This window comes from Spermophilus citellus, assembly GCF_964194105.1.
Source record: "Spermophilus citellus genome assembly, chromosome: 16".
Classification (NCBI taxonomy): Eukaryota; Metazoa; Chordata; class Mammalia; order Rodentia; family Sciuridae; genus Spermophilus; species Spermophilus citellus.
The window spans coordinates 6,652,976-6,675,952 of NC_138196.1; the positions used below are offsets into that span (position 1 = coordinate 6,652,976).

The 22,977-nt window shown below is 34.9% G+C and overlaps 1 pseudogene across 1 annotated transcript in view; it reads left to right on the forward strand.

Moving 5' to 3' along the window:
- LOC308635067 (vinculin-like) overlaps positions 1-22,977 on the forward strand; it is a 77,580-nt pseudogene that overhangs the window by 16,759 nt on the left and 37,844 nt on the right. Inside the window, exons 2-5 of the transcript XR_014024342.1 lie at positions 14,299-14,449; positions 14,605-14,713; positions 17,320-17,442; positions 19,415-19,575. The product of XR_014024342.1 is annotated as a vinculin-like (transcript). The remainder of the gene's footprint in view (positions 1-14,298; positions 14,450-14,604; positions 14,714-17,319; positions 17,443-19,414; positions 19,576-22,977) is intronic.

The window sequence follows — 22,977 nt, forward strand, 5'->3', positions numbered from 1 at the left end:
GACAATGTTTCAATCCTACTGTCAGTTATTGACATTTTCTGGGAAAAGAAGTGTGTTGTCCAATCTAACTTGGGTTTCACTGAAGATATATGTGCATATGTCCCATCCTGCTGAAATAGTTTCATAGCCCACTGCCTTCCTGCTATGCTCAGTCCTTGTATTATAGGTTATTTATGCTCCTGGATCATATTTTATCCACTATGACCACATGAACGTACATGATCCTCATTGCTTGGCTCTGAAACATTTCTCATCTACTACCCTTCACTTTTACAAAATAAAGCAGTGAATGTAACTGCTCTTAAAGATGAATTTCTCACATCCAATATGTGTGAGCATTCCACAAATGAGCAAAGTGGGAAATATTAAGTCCATATTATGAAACAGAGTAAGTAGAGTTTGGAAAATTACCAATTCATAGTGTCTTTGGTTTCTCACCCATAAAATTTATATTCATGTTATTTAGGATTTGAAACCATTTCAAATGTATCAATAAGCAGTTGCTATGATGTACTGAGGAGTACCCTAGTAGAATATGTCTGACTTAATACTACTTGACATTTGTTTCAATCTTACAAAACATAAGTAATTTACCAAAGTTAAAAAAACAAAGATTACACTTTGAAAGACGGAGGGGAAAAGAAGAAAGGAAGGGCAAAGGAAAGAAAAAAAAGAAAAATGTTTTAATTAGCTCTTTTTTTAAACTGATGTGATCAAAAGATGGGACAAGAACAATTAGATTAGAAAAAAAATTTATTAGTTTCAGAAATCTGTCTAGAGACAGCCAATTCCATTGCTTTGGACTTGAGGTTAGGTAGAGCATCATGGTGGAAAGGTGTGCAGGAGGAAAGCAGCTCAGGACAGGGAAATAGGAAGCAAAGAGAATGACTTCTCCTCTAATGAAGGACAAAATATATTTCCCAATGGTACACCCAGTGCCCCACCTCTTCCAGACATACTCCATCTGTCTATAGTTACCACCCAGCTAAGCCTTGTAAGGAGATTAATGCACTGATTATATACAAATTATCATAACCCAATTAATTCACCTCTAAAATTTCTGGCATCATCTCACACATGAGATTTTGGGGGACACTTCATCTCTAAACCGTAAGAGGAGCGAAAAGTAATTCAGTATCTACTCTGTGTCAGATGATACCATTGTCAACAAATTATGGATTGCAAATGATTCTGAATAAAAGAAATGTTCCCATAGGGTTGCTTTGTTTTGCATTATGTAAATAATTAATCCGATTTCCTTTTTTACCATATCATATGAGTAAGCCCTTAAAACAATAAATAATGTCAAAGAGAATAAAAAGTTTTGTTTTTTAATTTCTTGGAATATTGATCTATTCTTAATGTAAAAATTCTTATCATATCTCCTGTAGTGTTTTTATTTTCACATCTGAGAATTCCACAAGGTCTCCATATACTGACTAACTTCTTTTCTATACTAGATACTCAGTGTGAGGTTCATCACCAAATATCACTGTTAGTTTTAAAGAATATCATTATTTGAAATCAAGGCCAGTGTTTTTGCAGATTTGTGTTAATTTTTTTCTTTTAAATGCAATTTTTATTTTTTTATCAAAATTTGAGCTCAGGGCTTCTGATTCTAGTTAGTGAAGTTGAGAATAAAAAAAATTGCTCAGCATTAGTAATTAATTAATACCACCTACATTTTGGACATCAAATTTCATATTGGATATTTACCACCATAAGTTCGTGATGTATATTCTAGTTTTCTAATTTATTCTGCTGAGATATGAATGACTGTGTCTCTGAAAAAATCATATGTTAAATTCTAATACCCAAGGTTTGGATATTAAAAGCTGGGTCTGTTAGGAGGTAGCTACGTCATGAGCATGGAGCCCTCATAAATGAGATTACTGCTTTCAAAAAAGAGCCCTGAGGAAGTTTTATTTATCCCTTCTGCTAAGTGAGGACAGATGAAAGGTGCCTTCTCTTTAGCACAGAGCCCTTGCCAGGCACTGGATCTTCTGGTATCTTGATATAAAATTTCTTATCTTCCAGAACTGTAAGTAATATATTTTTATTGTTCGTAAATCACTCAATCTAAGGCATTTTTGTTATAACAGCCAGAAGGGTCTGAGAGTTACCATAAACATAAGGTTTACTAATAGAGGTGAGTAAGTGACTTCTGGGCTCAGTGGAACAGTATGAATTAGATGAAAGGACACATGAATAAAAATATAGAAAGCTTTGAAGAATAGTGTGATTAGAAAGACGCCAAAATAATCAGGAAAATGCATTTGAGAAACACTCAACTACAACTATGAGTTATTATATGGGTACTGCAAATGTAATCAAAATATTAGAATTTAAATCAAATTATAAATGAATGAATTATTTTTTTATCAATGCTTTCCTTTCCATAAGCACTTATGGTGGGGTATGGAATATAGAAGATACCATGGGAAGAGATAAGAATAATGAAATATAAAATTATATTATATTAAAATAATATAATAATATAATGTAATTATATTATTTTAAGAAAATTATATTATTTTATAGAATCTAAATCAAAGTATTATAAAATTGATAGAAACAAAAATTAATAAGCAAACTTATTTCACTTATACTTATTTATTGTAAGGTTTTTATAATAGCTAGTTTTTATTCATTTTCCATTTTGTTATATTTCCAATTCCCCTGAAGATACAAACATAATTATAATCCATAGGTCATGCCTCAAATAATGTATTTCTTACTTGAAGGTCAAGGTGTACACTAAAAACAAGTAAATTAAAGATCTATCACATAAGATGATATCTTAAAATGTCTCAGAGTTCATAGGAGAGAGATCATTGTGAAATTGTATGGTCATGAAAAAAGTACTGGGGAAATAGTGTTCCAGATGTTTGTGGATATTCACAATGACATTAACAATAGACACTTATTCAGATTTAATTTATATGGTTGACAGTATTTACTGTCTACTTTACTTAGGACCCCATACCCAAAAAGAGAATATACTTTCTTTTGAAGAGTTCATAGTACACTTACCAAAACTGACCATTAATCATGTCACAAAAGAATTTCCAATAATTGGGGGCTGGGGTTATAGTTCAGTGGTAGAGTGCTTGCCTCACACTTGTGAGGTACTGGGTTCTATCCTCAGCACCACATAAACAATAAATAAAATAAATAAAGATATTGTGTCCATTTTTTTAAAAAAAGAATTTCCAATAATTGATATCCTACCAACCCTATCTTGTAGGCATGTGCAATTGAATTTGAAATATAACAAAAAGATAGTGAAAAGAGTTTTGAAACCTTAAAATGCACTCCTGGTTAAAGAGCAATTCATAATCAAAATTACAAAATACTTAAGTATCTGCAGCTATAGCCTAACTTGTAGTAGGACTTAAGCAAAATTTAAAAAAACTTAATTTTGAAACAGAGTCTCCCTAAGTTGCTTAGGGCCTTACCAAGTTGCTGAAGCTGGCTTTGAACCTAATGATCCTTATCTCTTGACTTGGGCAGAATCCTGTTATGTTTGAAGATGAAGTCAAAACTGACTTCAAGCCCTCTTAATCTCATCTGAAATAAGTTAGTGAGCCTGTGTGTGTGTGTGTGTGTATTTGTGTTTTAGTTTTGTTATCTCAATATATATGCTCTAGCAAAGTAGGGTTTGGTGTTGCCCTTTAAGAGTTTTGATTATTTTCAGTGGGTCATTGTGGTTTTTAAAAAATTTATTTTCCTCTCAGCTTTACTGAGGTACAGTTGACAAATGAATATATTTAAGGCATATTATTGTGTTTCTAATTTTCATTTTAAGTATATACATGCAGTGTCTGTAATACGACTGTTTGATAAGAATGAGAAGGCCACTTTGCACTGTGTTGTAATTTAAGAGAGTAGGGACAGGGAAAGGAATACTTTGTGGATGAGGTCTGTGGGATCTTTAAGTCTAGGAGCACAAGGTTGGAACAGCTTGTTTTGGTATTATCATGCAGTGGGTGAGTTGGTTCTGTGCACTTGCTACTTGAACTAGATTAAAATATGTCATTGTACTCTGTGTTCCCGACTGCCTCCTAAAAACTATGCCTGTGGCCTTCACTCAGGTTTCTAGATGACTAATGGCTGAGGATCCTTGACCTTTCTCAAAATATCAATGCCATGAGCAAAGCATATTAGCTATTACTGTGATGTCACAGAACAAGTCTATATCTGCTGTTTTATAGTTAAATTTGTGCCAAATGGCCAGTATGTAACATAAAACTTTTATTTTTATGCATTTCTCGGAGTCTTTTGAAATCTTCAGTTTTATTTTTTAAAATCATGTGCATATACACAAAAAGGTTTGAGGAGTGAGTGAATTGATTATAAAGGCAGAACTTTCTATTTAAGGGATACTAGAATGGCCAAACCAATTTATGATGCCTTAAATTTCACTGGAGCTCACTCCTCAGATTAACAATGTAAATCTTAAATACCTAGTGAAGGGAGAATTCCTTCAGCCTTAACAGTTATTTTTTCTTATCTGATAGGTAGGAAAGCAGAGGGAGTGTGAGTGCCTGACCTGCTTCTCCCAAGCCTCAGTTCTCACTCAATCCTTATACTATGAAGGACTTTAATATTATCTTCAATTGAGGCCATGTATGTAATCACAGAGGAAAAAAAGGAATCTTAAAAGGTTATCATGCATAATAAGATTATTTATCATGCAATAAAAATTGTTAAATGTAAGAATTAAATATTCCACCACTTTTATGACTCTCTCAGCATTTCTTCACTCTTAAATATGATGGGTTACTCAAACTTGGAAATGATCAGGGCCTTTTGTAATCTCTGACTAGATGGAAAGAGAAGGAAAGTTTCAAAAGGGTTCACAAGAGAGCAAGAATAATAGTTAGTCAGTTTTGCTGGCTGAATAATTATGCAAGGGCCTGACTGGTTGGAAATGGCAGCAAGGGAGGTGCTGGGTGTGGTAGCCACAGTGGAGAAGACCTTACTTATCAGCTGATTGCATTTCCAACTTCCTTCTACTTGTTTCCTTCTCCTCTCTTTGGGGCTGTTAGTGCTTTGTATGTCAAACGTTTGTGGTCTTTGAGTACTTTGATGTCCATGAAATTACATTTTCAGCATCTGCTCCATAGCACTTCAGTCTTTAGTGAACAATACATTTTTTTGTGACAATATTTATAACCTAAGTATCTGTACTGTCTAAGGTCAGTTTGTGTTTTTATTAAAACAGTGAATTTTATATAGGATGAGTTGCATCTATCCTTCCCTGACATGTTTTGTTTTTCTGGAGGAGTAGGTGGAAAGCTTAACTTGTTGAATGCTTTAGAGAGCCTTTTAGTTTTAAATTATGGACCAGTATATGTCTAAATAGACCTATTATACTATCTCCTTTATGTTATTTTCTCTAATGCTTTCTCTCTCATTTCCATGGCTAAACCAGTGAGCTGAGATATGATGATTGATTTTTACAGAATCAAATTGAGATTGTGTGGCTTCCCGGTGAGTGTGCTACCTGCTCTTTATGACGGTAGACTGTCCTCTGTAGTCAGTTGAACCAGGCTCATTGTATGTTATTTTTTTCACAAAAAAGACAGTGTGTGTGTATGTGGGGGGGAGGGTGTTAGAGGAGATATACCTACTAGAAAAAGAACTCAAAGAGATATGGTGATAACTATCATTTTTATAAATAGTGGCAAGTTTGTGAAACAAGAGCAGTGTCTTTACTTTCTCCATTACTTTAGTAACAGCTCAAATAAAAATGACCACTCCTGCTTTTATGCCCTCTCAATTTTTGCTGGACATACTTATAAATACTAATAGGTACTTATTTGTATATCTATCTCATCCTACCAAGGTGGTTGCCCCTTAAAGTAGGTTTTTTTTTTAAATCTTATTTCTAGGAATCATAGTATGTAGGTCCTCAATAAATTAGATGAATCAATAGAATATATATGAAAGAATTCAATAAAAGGAATTTAAGATTAGTATTTCACTTTTTCTGAGCATAGTCTGAAAGAAAAAGGCTTTAAAAAAGACTAGTGGGTTATTTTATTCTAGTGGGGGTAAGGACACTGTCTAATCTTGCTTGCTCTATGTTTGAGGTTTCTGCCTTTGGATATGGTCACTGTGGGGATGAATGGTTTACAACCAGACACTGTATGTATAGGATGAAATTATTCCATATGACACTAAGAAATGAATATGCTGATTTGCATACTCAGAAACAATATAAAAGTATCAGTAGCTTCCCAACATCCAACTTGTCCTAAGGGAAAATTTTCAAAAAGAGAGAGAATATACATATATATGTATGTACCTGTATATATACATAAATATGTTCAAACACACAGTGAGTAAGGGGGAGTTTAGGTTATCATTTGTTCTCCTTGGGGGAGAGACTTGTGGCAATCTTTTTATAATCTCTGAATCTGTTTTTTATTTTTTAATAAAAAATTTAGGGCTGTGGTATATAGTTCAGTGGTAGAGCACTTGACTAGATACATGGTTTAATTTCCAGCACTGCATAAAACAAAAACAAAAACTAAGCTCAAGTTTGAGCTTCTTTTTTTTTTAATTTTTATTTTTCAGTTTTCGGCAGACACAACATCTTTGTTTGTATGTGGTACTGAGGATTAAACCCTGGCCGCATGCATGCCAGGCGAGCGTGCTACCGCTTGAGCCACATCCCCAACCCTCAAGTTTGAACTTCTTAATTGGTGATAATTAAAATCACATCGGGCTGTGGTTGTGGCTCAGTGGTATAGAGTGCTTGCCTGGCATGTGTGAGGCACTGGGTTCGATCCTCAGTACCATATTTAAATAAATAAATAAAATAAAGGTATTGTGCCCATCTACAACCAATAATAAACAAACAAACAAACAAATAATAAATCACATGGAACTATGAAATTTGGAAGCTTCTCAAATTGGTTCACACAATGTCAGGGACTAATTCTGGGAAGCAAGTCATGAGTGAGTATGCTTAGGGATTCTATGAGGCTGTCATTTTGTATAAAGCATAAGAATTTTCTGGTACTTTTAGGTTGAAAATGGAAAGGCAGAGAGAAGCCTTAATCTAGTTGTTTGATTTTGTGTGTGTGTGTGTGGTTGCTGGGGATTAAACCCAAGGTTTGAAACATTCTAGGCAAGTTCTCTACCACTGAGCTACATCTCTGGCCCCAGGTGATTGATTTTAAGTCTCTAAATCAATATTATTAGCATATAGTCAAGATACAAATTATTTAGTAATTTGACCACATCCCTAGTTATTCTCTAAAAATTTAGATTTCTATTTTAAAGATCACTTTAAGAAGCCAGCAGCTTGAATGTTTAAATAAAATCACATTTTCCACAGACAAGACAGACTCCTTCCTGTTTCTGATTGCTGGTTAGTCATAGTGGGATTTTTTTGGCTTTTATGAATGCCATTAAATTTTAATGTACAGATCAGATGTCTTATTGTACGAAAAATGGTGCAGTGTCTGTTCTGGCCTTATCATTTTACCACACAAGGGAACCATTAGTGTAGAATCAACTTGATTCCTGTAAACCTTTTTCATTTCACTCCTCTTTTTCCAGTTTCCTTTTTCTCTAATGATTATTCCTAATGTTTTAAACTTTTTTTTTAATTTAAAAAGCTTATATAGTAACTGGATCCTTGTGAATAGATGTAGCACAGGAGTTGCATTCTGTGATGCTTATGTTTATTTGCTATAATTTCATCTACGTTTAAGTTTCTTAGAAATAAAATCAAGTTTGGGACTCTATAGTTAAAAATTTCTATGGAATAAATTATTTCATATTGAAATAGACTTGAGCATTAATTATGTGTTAGGCTGTGAACTCTATGAATATATTAATTTAAAAGACAGGATCATTGGCTTTGTTGAACTTTCAGTCTTGTGAGAGAGACAGCTAAACTGAGAAACTGTGATAAATTCTTTAGGAACACATAGGTATCCATAGATTGGGGAGACGAGTTATAACTTCCTAAAGGAAGAGGCATTTAAAAATGGAGTCTAAGAACAGGAAGGGAAAAAAATCAAACAAAAGAGGGGTGGAGGACAGGTTCTTTAGATGGAGGAAATGACTGTAGAAAGCCTGAAGCCATGGTATCAATGGTCTTCACAGCTAGTGGTCTTCAACTGAGTGAATGTCTATCCCTACAGGACTAATAAAAAATTCCTCTTGAACATTTTTTTCATTGAAACATTTTAGATTAAGTTTAACAAGTTGCTAAATGTGTGTTTTCTGCCATATTGTATATTATATACATATCTAAAATATATTTTCATATAAATTTAACTTATTTAATATTTGGAATATGTCTGCCATAATTATTGGGAAAGCCAGTCTTTGATTGTCCAGTGTCAGCCAAGTCAGGTTACTTTTTAAAATTTTTTTTTCCTAATCTGTCAGTTATATTTTATTTATTCAGCAGTACTTGGGATTGAACCCAGGGGCACTTTACCACTGGACTATTTCCCCAGCCTTTTAATTTTTTTTTTTTGAAACAGAGTTTTGCTAAGTTGCCCAGGCTAGCCTCAAACTTATGATCCTCCCACCTCCAGCTCCTGAGTCAGGCATGTGCCACCATGTATGACTATTAATTGTATTTTAAAGAAATTTAAATAGAAAAAAATAGTCTTTTATATTTTACCTATATATTTACAGAGCTTTCATCCTTTTGTGTAATTCTAGATTTTCACCTGTCATTATTTCTTTTTTCCTGAGGGACTTCGTTTAAAGTATCTTATATAGTTCTGCTGGTGAAGAATTCTTTCAGCATTTATGTATCTGAAAAAGTGAAGTATATTTTCAATTTTGAAGTATATTTTCACTGGATATAGATCTTTAGGTTGATATATATTAGGGTGTTTTTTTTTTTTGGGTGGGGTGGGGGACGGTCAGTGCTGAGAATTGAACCCAGGAACCTAGCACAATGGTAGGCAAGCACTTTATGAGTTATACCTCCACCCTTTCCTGCCTCTCCAGATTTTTTAGAAGTTTAAAGATATTGCTTCATTGTCTCCAGGCTTGCACTCTTGCCAGTGAGAAGTCTGCTGTTCTTTGTTTCTTTAAGAGTTTCTCTTATTATGGGTTTTAATGAACTTCATTATGATTTGCCTTAGTGTAGTTAGTTCTTGATATTGTTATATTTGGGATTTATTGAGCCTTTTGGACGTAGGACTTTATAGTTTTCTTCAAATTTGGAAATATTTTAACCTTTATTTCTTCAAGTAATTCCCTTTACCCCTGCCACCTTCTTTCCTTTGAGGCTTCATTTGTACAGATATGAGGTTCTTTGGAGTTGTTCCATAGCTTACTGATGGTTTAATTTAAAAAATTATGTTTTGACCCCATTTGATCTTGGATAGTTTCTATTGTTATGACTTCAACTTCAGTAATCTTTTTGTGTGTGTGTGTGTGTGTTATCTAATCTGCTACTAATTCACATTGTATTTTTGTATCTCAGTTTATTTTTACATCTACTTGTTCTGTTTGGGTCTTTTTATGCATTTAATTTATCTATCTAAGGTACTCAATCTTTTTTTTTTTTTTTGTACCAGGGATTGAACTCAGGGGCACTAACCACTGAGCAACATCCCTAGCCTTCTTTTGTATTTTATTTAGAGACAAGGTCTCACTGAGTTGCTTAGTGCCTCAACATTGCTGAGAGTGGCTTTGAACTCAAGATCCTCCTGTCTCAGCCTCCTGAGCTGCTGGGATTACAGGCGTCTGCCACCATGCCTGGCCTCAATCTTAAATATAGACTACAGCTGTAATAACTTTTAAATATTCTTGTCTAGTGATTCTGTCATCTTTGAATTTCTGAGTTGGTTTTGAATGATTGTTTTATTTTTCATTACAGGTGTTATTTTCACGTCTTTTTGAATACCTGGTATACCTGGGTCCTAGGACAGAAGCTTCATTGTGAAAAGACATAAACATATTTGGATTATGTTAACAACAGGGCTTGTTCATAAAAGTAGTCAAGTCAGACAGAAGTATAGGTACCTTAGGCACCCAATACTTGTGATTAGTGTCTGAAGTGAATGTTGTCTTGGACCTGAGCCCTTAGACTATGGAGTCAACACTAACTTTGGATTGTTAATGTTATAACAAGGACTTAAAGGTTGCTTTTTCTAGAACCACTGACTCTTCATTTGGCCTGAAAATGTAAAAACTTGGTATCTGTTTGCATTTTGAAATCTGTCTCCTTTGCTTTCTGAGTCAGTTACCTTGTATTCCAGAAAAAAAAACGGATCTAATCCATAAATTTCTTATGATAAGTCAAAACTACCCACTGGGCATAGCAACTTTCTTTTCTTTTTTTTTTTAAATATTTATTTATTTTTCTAGTTTTCAGCGGACACAACATCTTTGTTTGTATGTGGTGCTGAGGATTGAACCCGGGCCGCACGAATTCCAGGCAAGCGCGCTACCACTTGAGCCACATCCCCAGCCCCAAATAGCAACTTTCTTATGGATTCCAGTAAGGTCCTGCCTGACTAATCCTGAGAAAATGATACCAAGACTGCTTGACTGTGCATATTTCTGGCTCTCCCTTGTCTCCCTAATCTGGGAGCTCATGTCAGTACCGCTGAAGTCAGAGTTGGAAACACGGTTCTCTGTTGTCTTTCTAGTATAGTTATACTGATTAAAGTTCCTTTCCTGCTTTTCACCATTACTTTTTTCTGTTTGGTTTTTGGGATGAGTTGTTGTACTTGATAATTGACACTCCCAGAGTTGGGCCTCTGTTCTAGGACTCTGATAACAGTGTCTGAGTTGCACCTCAGCCTTCTGGATATCTGGTATCACAGGCATGTGCTATTCACAAAGCTTTTATAATTTTAAAAATATGAAAATCTCTTCAGCTTGATTCATAATAAGAGGAATGAAAGTTAAAACTATGTTGAATAAAAAGACAACCAACAAAATAGGAAAAGGTATTTGCAAATTGTATATCTGATGAGGGTTTAATATCTAACATATATTAAGACAACCAAGTTGAAAAAATAGCCAAAGGACTTGAATAGACATTTCTTCGAAAAGATGTCAAAATGGGCAAGCATATCAAAAGATGTCCACCATCATTTGTCATTAAAGAAATGCAAATAGAAACCATGAGATACCGTTTGGCTGGCATTTTTTTTAATTTTTATGTGGTAGTGAGGATTGAACCCAGTGCCTCACATGTGTTAGGCAAGCACTCTACCACTGAGCCACAACCCCAGCCCTTGGCTGGCTTTAATAAAAACAAAATGAAAAATAACAAGTGTCAGTGAGGATGTACAGGATTAGGAACTCCTTTGTTACTGGTGAGAATGTAAAATGGTGCAGAGTTGGTAAACAGTTTTACAATTTCTCAAAAAAGTTGAACATGGAATTAATATATTACCTAGAATTCCCTTAATAGATGTAATATCCAAGAAAAATGAAAACATATCCATACAGAAAGTTTTACAGCATTATTTATGATTGCCAATAGGTAGAAATAAACCAGATGTCCATCAGTGCATGAATGGATAAAGCTAATTGTGACATATATATGCAAAATAGAAAAGAGTATATAGCAGAAAGATCAGGAGAGTACAGGGAAGGGAAATAGAGGGAAAGGAGGGAAGAGAAAAGGCAAATATTGGAGAGTGAATTAGAGTAAATTGTATTCTATGCTTTATAATTATGTCAAAATCCTAATGTATTGGGCTGGGGATGTGGCTCAAGCGGTAACACGCTCGCCTGGCATGTGCGGGGCACTGGGTTCAATCCTCAGCACCACATAAAAATAAAATAAAGATGTTGTGTCCACCGAAAACTAAAAAATAAATGTTAAAAAATACTCTCTCTCTCTCTCTCTCTCTCTCTCTCAAAAAACAATCCTAATGTATGTATAACTAAAAAGAACCAATAAAAAAAAAGAAATGAGATACTGATAAAAGCTACAACTTGGATGAATCTTGAAAACATTAGGCTATATAAGAGAAAATAGACAATAAAGGTTACATGGTATATGAATTTTTTTATAAATATATAAGCAAATCTACAGAGATGGAAAGCAGATTAGTGATTATCAAGGGATGGGGGAAGGGGGAAATGAGGAATGATTACTTAATGAGTGCTTGGTATTTACTGAGATGATAAAGCATTTTGGTGCCAGAGAGAGGTGGTAATTGAACAACATTGTGAGTACTAAATGCTATTGAGTTGTACCATTAAGATGATTATTTGAATGGTTTTATGTTATGTGACTTTCCCTTTAATTGAAACAAACACACAAACTATATTGGGATCCAATCTTTGTGTATCACTAGTGAAGATCTAAAAGTTTGATTATATACTTAATTGGTGAGACAGAACCTTTGATTTAGCAATTCCATTTCTAGAATGTATCCTACAGATAATATAGGGTAAAATGATGAGTATCCAAGATGATTCATTGAGGCAGGCTAATAAATTATGAACTATTATGTAGCTGTATAAAAGAATGAAGCAACTCTTTATGTATTTTTAATAGAACATTTCCAAGTTAAAAAAAAAAACAACAGAAAGCAGAGTGTGCTTAGTGTGATCCTATTTGTGTAAAAAGGGAAAATGCTTTCATATACCAAAAATGTCTTATGAAGACATACAGAGGAAATGCAGCATTGAAGGAAACTCAACATTGATTTCAAGTGGAATTGACTTTGAGTGCTTAGAAGATAGATAAAGGAGGGAAGATTTTTCACCCTATGCCCTATTAGTTTTAAATGTGTATATGTTTGTGTAATATATCTGAATATACATATTACACAATTTAAAATTAAACCAAAATTTTAATTTAAAAATTAAAAATAATATGAGCTGAGGGTGTAGCTCAGTGGTAGAGCACTTGTCTTGCATATGTGAGACACTGTGTTTGATCCTCAGCACTACATAAATAAATAAAATAAAGGTATTTTGCCCATCTACAACTAAAAGAAAAAATAATAATAACAAACTACTCAGGCCCTTGAGACTGACCAAAAGCCATATCAAATAAATCTTGTTCTTCACTGATATTTGTTAGTTACTATCTTATGGCACCAATATTTGTGTTTTAGCTTAGGAAGGTATGCTTTTTGAGAGTTAGAATAATGCTTTTTACATCTTTATATACATACCTGCCATTTCTGTAGCCCAGTGCTTTTTATGTAGTTGAAATTCTTATGCTGGTTTAATTCTTTTTATTAATAAGGCAACCCTACTTTATACTTGTAAAGTTTTGTGTTATTTCATTTGATCCTCAAAATAACCTTGTGTGGTAGTATTTTTTTTTTGCATGTGACATTTATTGTGTTTTCAAATGAGAATGTGTAATTTTGGCTAAGCATTTTAACTTTTTTTTAAAGAGAGAGTGAGAGAGGGAGAGAGAGAAAGAGAGACAGAGAATTTTAATATTTATTTTTTAGTTATTGGCGGACACAACATCTTTGTTTGTATGTGGTGCTGAGAATCGAACCCGGGCCGCACACATGCCAGGCGAGCGCGCTACCGCTTGAGCCACATCCCCAGCCCCTAAGCATTTTAACTTTAAGGAATTTATTCCTTATCTTTATAAGTTACTCAGTGATAACTGTGAGTACACTGAATATGAGATTAGAGGATCTGTTAGGCTCTCTGTATGGACGGTTAATTGAATGAATGAGTACATTTCAGTAGTGCAGGAGGATCCAGGAGAAATACTTTTTTTTTTTTGCATTTTGGATTCTTCTTTTAAATTAATTTACCCCACCCTAACCCACCATTCAAACCCTTGGCTGATCTTGTGGTCTGTATTAAACTATATTGCTATTAATAACTGGTTTACTGATCTTTTTAACAACATAGTTTTATAGGCTGTTTGTAAGTGGGCCAATGGATTTGTCAAACAAGTCTGTTTAGGTCATGAGTGAAAAATTTGTATCCTGTTAAATCTGAAAATACTATCAAGGATTTCAGTTCTTTATTCAGTGCCTTTTGATGGCAGTATGTATAGAATGGAGAGGAAGGAGTAAAGAAACAAGGAGTTACAGAGAGATAACAACATAATGTAAAAGGTCCTACATGTGTTCTCAACATTTTTTTGTTGCCAAGAAAAAACAAAGAACAAAGATTTGGTGCACTGAATGAATGAACGAGTGTTCTCCCATTAACTGCAAATAATCTAGAAACCTAATCAGATTATCAGTTGGTCTTGGATATTTTTCATGTAGAAAAAAAAATGTGAATTTACATATATTTAAATTCTTCATGATAGTCTTCTGCTTGGTTCTGCTAGTTAACCCATGTTCTTTCTCCCAGGGTTGAGAATGCTTGCACCAAGCTTGTCCAAGCAGCCCAGATGCTTCAGTCTGACCCTTACTCAGTGCCTGCTCGAGATTATCTAATTGATGGGTCAAGGGGCATCCTCTCTGGCACATCAGATCTACTCCTTACCTTCGATGAGGCTGAGGTAGGCAATCTGAGGCCCATGCTGATTCTCCCAGAAAAATAAATTAGTTTTACAGATAATAATGGAACACTGATAATTGGTGGCTACATATTCGCATTACCATGTTTTCTATGTATAATTCTCTCACTTGACTGAATACTGAAATATGTTTTCAGGTTCGTAAAATTATCCGAGTTTGCAAAGGAATTTTGGAATATCTTACAGTGGCAGAGGTAGTGGAGACTATGGAAAATTTGGTCACTTATACAAAGAATCTTGGGCCAGGTTAGTCATATTGAGTTTTTATAATAATTTTGTGTGTGTGTGTTTGTGGGTTGTCCATGTTGGATCATGAGGAAAGGATACTTGTCTTTTTGCAGAAGATAGGTGATCATGCACTGGGCTTTCAGGTGTGTCTGTTCTGTTGATGGAGCTTCTGCTGAGGAGATGTCTTTGTCTATCAAATCTGAATCTGCTTTCTACAAATTCTGGCCCTGTGGAATAAATTAAACCAACATTGCAAATGTTGCTGGAGAACGTAGAAAATACTTTTCTATTACTGTAATGCTGAGGGTCACCATGAATCCTGACCTCTTCATTTCACATTACACAGCATTCCTTCACTGTCTGCCAGCTGGCTTTTAGCTTTTTCTGATCTCTTAACTTGCTAATTAGCCTGCCTACTATTGTGGATTACTGCCCTAGCCCAAGGCTGCCTAATATAATCAGATCTAGGAGAGAAGAGCTGTGTGGTTAAATCTCATTTTGAAATAATTGTTTAAGCATCTGAGTATTTAATATTCAAAATACACAAATAGATACCAGCTTTTGATGTTACAGACAGGTAACATGACCTTGAGAATCATTGAAGAAGAAATGATAAACTTGATATTTATCACCTTATAAAATTCTTCTGTTTTATGTAAAATGTTGGATTTTGCAAACAGTATTTTTTCCTTCTGTACTAGGGATTGAACCCAGGACTGGAATATGCTATACCACAGAGCTATTTCTGTAGTCCTATTATTAAATGTTATTGATTGATGTACTGGGGATTGAATCCACAGATGTTCTACCACTGGGCAACATCCCCAGATCTTTATTTTTTATTTGAGAAAGGTTGTCAATGAGTTGCTTCGGGCCAGCTTTAAACTTTCAATCTTCCTGACTCCTGAGTCATTGGGATTACAGGCCTATGCCACCACACTAAGTTTTTTTTTTTTTTTTGGTTGTTGTTGTTTGAAACTGATCTTGTTATGTTGTGGAGGCTGGTCTTGAATTTGTGATTCTCCTGCCTTTACCTCCAAAGTCACCTGGATTATAGGGATGTGCCACTGAGCCTGACTCTTTTAATTTTTTTATTTTGAGACAAGAGTCTCGATAAGTTGCTCAAGCTGGCTTTGAATTTATGATCCTCCTGCCTCAGTCTCCTGATTATAGGCATGTGCCACCATGCCCTGATACTTACAGTATTTTAGGTTCCAGTATAGTCATTTTTTGGGGGGTGGGGTGGGGGTTCCAGGGATCGTACTCAGGGGCAATATTCTCCAGCCCTATTTTGTATTTTATTTTATTTAGGGTCTCACTGAGTTGTTCAGTGCCTCGCTTTTGCTGAGGCTGGCTTTGAAATCACAATCCTCCTGCCTCAGCCTCCCGAGCCACTGGGATTACAGGCGTGAGCCACCATGCTGGCCAGTATAGTCACTTTAATGAAATTTAAGAAGATCACCTGGAAATGTTTTTTGTTTTGGGGTTTTTTTTTTTTTTTTTTTTTTTTTTTTTTTTTTTTTGCTTCAGAGCTGTATTCTAAACTTTCTTATACTGTAAAATTTTTCTGTTTCCTCAAGTGGAATTTTATGCATAACAGACAAAAGGAAACTATTATGGATGAAAAAGAGACAGCCCCACCTTCCTGCTTCTTTTTGGATGGTCTGTGAGACAATTTAAGAAATCCTCGGAGTAGCCTGGCATAATCCCAGTCACTTGGGAGACTGAGACAGGAGGACTGAAAGTTCAAGGCCAGCCTCAGCACCTTACTAGACCCTATCTCAAAATAAAAATAAAAAGGACTAGAGATGCAGCTCAGAAGTAAAGCACCCCTGAAGTCCTAGGAGCAATTTGAAAATCAAAGCTTTAGAAAATCACATAGCACCTTTGAATAATAACCAAAAGTTCTAGCAGACTGATTGCAAAACACCAGATGCTTTCAGGCACTATCATAACTGTGATTATTTTTATAATATTTCTATTTGTTTCTACTTATAAAAGTGGTATATGCTGGGGTTGTGGCTCAGTGGTAGAATGCTTGCCTAGTATGTGTGAGGCACTGGTTTCAATCCTTAGCACCACATAAAAACAAACAAATAAAATAAAGTATCCATCTACAACTAAAAACTTATTAAAAAAAAGTAGTATATGCTTATTTTGGACAAATTGGAAAGTAAAAAAATATATATATGAAGATGAAGACAAAACACACCACTGAAATTCTTAGAACTTTTTTAGTCACTGTATTTAGCACTAGGCTCACATGGGATTCTTACATAGCACATCATGGTGGCCAGATATATGGTGTGATACCTGTATGTGTAGTAATCTGGTAAAATATTTTTATCCCACTTATCCATTTATTTTTTTTACAAATAGGTATTAATTTGTTTCTGTTTCTAATATTTGTGAGTATATTTTTGTCAAACATGAAAATTATATTGTATTTAGAGTTTTCATATAATAAATTACTTTCATTAAAAGGAATAAACTTGCATAAATGCTAGGGTTCAGTGATTAGTGGTTTGGACTTTGATAGTAATTCATAATGGATTTAGGCTTAGAGAGCCAGATCCATGCTTGTTTTACTACTCTTCCTGCAAAATTTCTTCCTTGTGTCCCAGGAATGACTAAGATGGCCAAGATGATTGATGAGAGACAGCAGGAGTTGACTCACCAGGAGCACCAAGTAATGTTGGTGAACTCAATGAACACTGTGAAAGAGTTGCTTCCAGTTCTCATTTCAGGTATTTCCTGCTTGCATTTTAGTTTGTAAGGAAAATAAATGTTAGTATGTTCTGAACTCTGAAGTTCATTTTTTTTCCTGCTTCCTTTGATGTCCTTTAGCTTGGGTAAAAGTGAGATTTGATTGATTGGGTGTTACATGATGGTGCATGATGCTAAAAAGGATTCATCTCAAATGCTCTCCTTCTCCTGTACTTTGTTTGAACTTGCCCTTTCTGTGGCCTAGTCTGTTCTCCTAAAACTCTAACAGGACCTTTTCCTTGAGAGGTGGAATCTCCTGTAATCATGGACATTGATTTTTTCACACCTTTACTTGTGTTATAGAAAAATAATTAGAAACTAGAATGGCTATATAGAGCACTGTATAATAAAGAAATGAACTCAGAGCCCTTTTCAGTGTTAGCACAATTTTCCTAAAAAGATATTTAACTGTTTTCTGTACTGTGAATAGATCAGCTCTTTGGCCACCAGCTGGGACCACTTTCACTTTGAGCATAGCCCCAAAATGCAAACATGATGGCTGCTTTCTCACCTAGCAAAAGGGATTTGTACTTACTGAGTGTTTAGTATGTGCCAGTCCTTCTTTTATTTATTTATTTTTTGGTATCAGGGATTGAACCCAGAGCACTTAACCACTGAGGCACAACCCCAGCCCACCCACTCCCCACCCCCTTTTTTAAAAAAATTTAGAGACAGGGTCTCACTGAGTTGCTTAGGGCCTTGCTAAGTTGCTGAGGCTGGCTTTAAACTCATGATTCTCCTGCTTCAGGCTCCAGAGTGACTGGGATTACATGGGTGTACCACTGTGTCCAGCCATGCTTGGTTTGCATAATTATCTTAATCTGATTGTTAGTTACTTAGTTTACCTCTAAGAGGTCAGCTTCATTTTTAAAATGTTATGAGGCATATCACTGTGACCCTAGTTACCTGCTCTGATGGTTTAGATAGAAGCTAAAAAAGGAGATATGAATAGATATGAATGTAAGAGTTCAAAATGCTCTTACATGCACTACAAAACAAAAATTTGTAGATAGGATCCTATGTGGAAAGTATTTGTGGGGTGGTGGTGGTGGTGGTTTGTGTTGTGTGAGCATGCATATTTTGCTAGGGATTGAATCCAGGAGGGTTGGGGATGTAGCTCAGTGGTAGAGTATGTGCTTAGTATGAGCAAGGTCCTGGGTTCAAACCCCAGTACCACACATACACACACATACACAAAAGGAGGGGACTTGGGGAAGGATTGAATCCAGGGCCTTGCCTCTGTGACCCAAGTACTCTACCACTGAGTGATCTCCCTAGCTCTAGGAATATGTTTTGAGGCCATGTGTTCTATGTGCATTGGAAGATGGTTTCTTTCTAATCTGGGTAACTCAATAAAGTGTTAATTAATCTTTGCTTATGAAATTTTTAATAATTTGATGGGAAGATATTCTTTCTCTAATGCTCCTTATTATCATTCTTAATTTTTTCTATTTTACTTCTGGGAAAATATCATTCTTAATTTTTTCTATTTTACTTCTATTTTACCCTGCTCCATAGTGAGAGAAGTCCCGGAAGATAAATTGATTCTTTGGGGTCTTCTATTGAGATTGGAGGCAGCAGGATACTCCATAGTATTATTGATGGTTTTCATCTTGTCCCATTAGGTTTGCAGTGGGTGGAACCAGTTTTAGGGTGCAGGATAATAGCTTATTTAGAAGGATATTAAGAATATTAGATATTTTATGATTATAACTCATCAGTATATGCATGTTAATTAGTTCCCTAATCATGTAGTGGTGATGTTTTGTACCTTTAGATTTCTTTGCAATGAAAGTTGTAATATTGGAACTTTATTGGCAGATTTGTAGTGTTTGTTTTTGTATATTTCTAAGACTTTAGAAATTCAAAATATGTGTTCAAAGTGTAGAACATCTTGTATGAATATTGTCACACAACAAGATTTAATTGCTGATCTTTTGTTTATTTTTATAGCTATGAAGATTTTTGTAACAACTAAAAATTCAAAAAACCAAGGAATAGAAGAAGCTTTGAAAAATCGCAATTTTACTGTAGAAAAGATGAGTGCTGAAATTAATGAGATCATCCGTGTATTACAACTCACTTCTTGGGATGAAGATGCCTGGGCCAGCAAAGTAAGTCTTATTGGAGGAGAAATAAGCAAAATCCTGAATTCTCCCTTCCTAGGTGATTTTGATTGTTACCTGTTGCAGATTTTATCTTGTAATTGTGTATAGCATAAGAGTACTTAGGTATTGTGAATGTAATTTCTTCTTTACTTTTGTTTCATGGGTTACTTGCTACCTTTGCAAATTTCTTTGTTCCAAGGTAGAATAAATAAACAGTCATGTGGAATGAATATTGGTTGAAGGCTGAGGTGGGTAGCCTTTCTTTCAGGTTGGCTGATGAGGAATGTTAGTCTCCTGGGTGGGATCTCTTCCTTGTATGTGGGTGATTGTAGCCAGGTGACTAAGAAAGACACAGAATATGCCTATAATTTTAAACTTTATGGAAAAATTTCCTTTACCCAACCTTTGATTCAGAGGAATATACAGAGGAACATCTTAGCATTTGTACATGTGTCTCTTCATTATTCCCTTTTCTCTAAGGAAATTTAATTTAAAATATTTGTCTTTACATTTGTCAGTTAGTTTGTGAAGTCCCTTTCACCCTGTCTAGAATCTCTTCTTGGGCTTAACAGGATTGGTGGATTCCTTTTAGAGTCTGTCAGCAGTGGTTTTGTGTTACTGCCACTCTGGTCCACTTTTTCCTATGTAGTGACTATGAACAAAGCTTCCACATCTGGAAGAGCAGAGACATTTGTGTTTATACTTAGGAGCCCAAGATGCAGGCAAAGATGCAGGCAGTTTGGGGAATATACTGCTTTCTCTAGAATCTAGACCCAAATGTTTCCAGGGTCACCTAGCAGGCTGGTAGCTGACTAAAGAGGGGATTTTATAGTTTGACTTTTGTTGGTTGTTTAGTAGAGATATATATGTTTTTCCTCCAGGACACGTAAAAGGTAGGGTCAAAGCAGGGACCTAAAAACCACCAGCACTTTCTCTTTTACCCAGAAAGGTAATTTAACAATGGATATTACATTAGTTTACTTCAACTATGGATTTGTTTAACAGGCATTTTCTCATTGATGTGCAGTTCTTCAACTGGTTCTAAGATTATATTTTAAATTTACATGGTAAAATCATTTTAAATCTTTGATATTGATTTAATTTTGCTTTTGCATACTTGACTTTTACTTCCCTGTTGTGACTTCTTTATGCATCTTTTTTGTTGTTGTTCTCTTGTTTGTTTTATTCTTTTTCTCACGTTTAGAAGGTAAGCTTTCTCTTGCCCTTTAGTTTCTTTTTTGCTTAAAAACAGAAAAAGCATGTCCGTGGGGTTTTCTTGTGCTGTGTGCTGTGCCTTATTCTGTATGCCGGTGTGTAACACTGTGCTTGACTATGCGTTAGAATGTGATTTAATATGGGACTCTGGCTGTGCTGCACATACTGTTTGACTCTGCTCATATTGAGCTATTTCTTTGGGGAGAAACAAAAGGAAACACATTACTATGGGCCATCAGGATTTCTGTATTTGGTAGGTGCTTTTTTAAATCTGTTTTCAGTAGGATCCTTAGGACTTATTTTGCCTGGTCATTCCCACTGACTTCATGTGAAGCGGTTTTCCCCAGGTAGCTGGGTAACCTTTGAGTTACCTGTATGTAGACCCTGCTCTAAGGAAAGGATACTTCCAGCTGATGCCATCTCCCACCAGTCTTCTTGACCGGCTCTGAAATTTTGCTTTTGGAGTTGTGTAATTGGAACTTTTAAGTCAAAATGAAAATGAGTAGGATAGATAGCTTAGCTGAGGCACCTGTCCTGCGTAATAATCCTTTGATTTGTTAAAGTCCAAAGGACAAAAGAAGCAAACTATGTATACCTAGTGATTTTCCTAACTTCAGTCCATGGCTTACTATGTGAACTGTCTAAGCTGTGAATCAGCCATAATTTTCTGAATTCATGTTCCCCTAATCTCTTTCCTTTGCTTTTAGTGGACAAGAAAGTAGTAAGGAGGAACAGGCATTTAATTTTAATGTTTCTCTAGTTTTGAGAGGAAAGTCATTCATCATTTAGTAAATGTGAGTAAATGAATAAGTGATCAGCTTTATTTTGTACTGTGATCCAGTGCTACATCTTTAACAAAATAAAACAACTTTCATTGAGTTTTTCAGGACTTGGGAGGATATATAAGGAATAGACCTATTCCTCACCATGTGTGGTCTTAAAGCTGTCCCAGTTTTATGTTCATCTAGGAGAAAGTAAGTTGGCTAGGATGCTGTAAAACTAACTTTATCAGGAGTGAAAGAAAGTAAAATCAGTGAGTTCAAGCAAAAAGAAGCTCAAATACATGACATCAGAATGAACAAGAAATTTTTAAACCTGTTTACTTTTGTTATACATTTAACTGGTTCAAAAAAATAAAAATACTGTAAAAAGAGATACAAGACAACTCTTCCTCCCAACCCTGTCCCCATCCACTCTTACCTCTGCTCACTCCCTAAAAAATAATTTTTATTAGTTACAAGAATATTTAGCAAAAAAAATTACCTTAAAACTGACATTGGTAACTAGGATTTGGGCTGTTTTTCTGTTTATTAGGGTTATGCATCTTTCATTACTCAACTGTAAGCAGTGAATTAATCAGACCTTGTGTCTGTTATCACTGAGTTCCCATTCTGTTCAATGCATACAGTGTCTTTCACCTCCTCTTGGCCCTACTAATATATAATTAACTTTGTCTTACCATACTTGTTTCATGCTTCCCCATTGGTGCAGTATTCTTCTGGAAAGTGATGGTTCCTCTAGAAAAATGGGGGAAGAAAGTAAGTGGAATGAATTCTTGATAAAAAGTGTGTCTTGCCAATTAAGTTCAGGTTTTGAAGAGGCAATGCAATGGCTATTTGACATTTTATACCTATATTCAAATTGCAGATTTACAAATTTAAAAGGATCTTTGACTTTAAACACTATTTCTTTTAAAAATAAAAAGTGTCCCTTTCTTAAATCAACAATCATAGTGATCATTGAAAGTCAAGTTAATATTTTTTCTTAGGAATACATTATAAGCCAAAAGAATTTAAGTTAAACATAATTCTAATACTACTCTTTATAAATTTAATACTCAATATTATTTTTTTGTATTAATAGTACTTGTATTTTGTTGCATGTTGGAAATTAAGAAAAAATGAGACAAAAATTTGAAAAGCATTTCACTGCTAAGATAACTTGAGTCATTAAATATGGTTATTCAAAATGAGTTGTGGGGAGTTTCCTCCCACTGTGGTCCTAAACTGGTGATGAGTAAAAGCAGTGACTGACTCAGAGGTCCTGCATATACTTTACCAAAGAAGGAAATATTGGTTAGAACATGCCATCCTGTAATACTATCCCTTACTGCAAACCGTTGAGATTTAAGGATTTTATTTTATTTTTCCTTTTCTTTAAACAGATACAACTTTTTTAAAATGCCTTTATTTT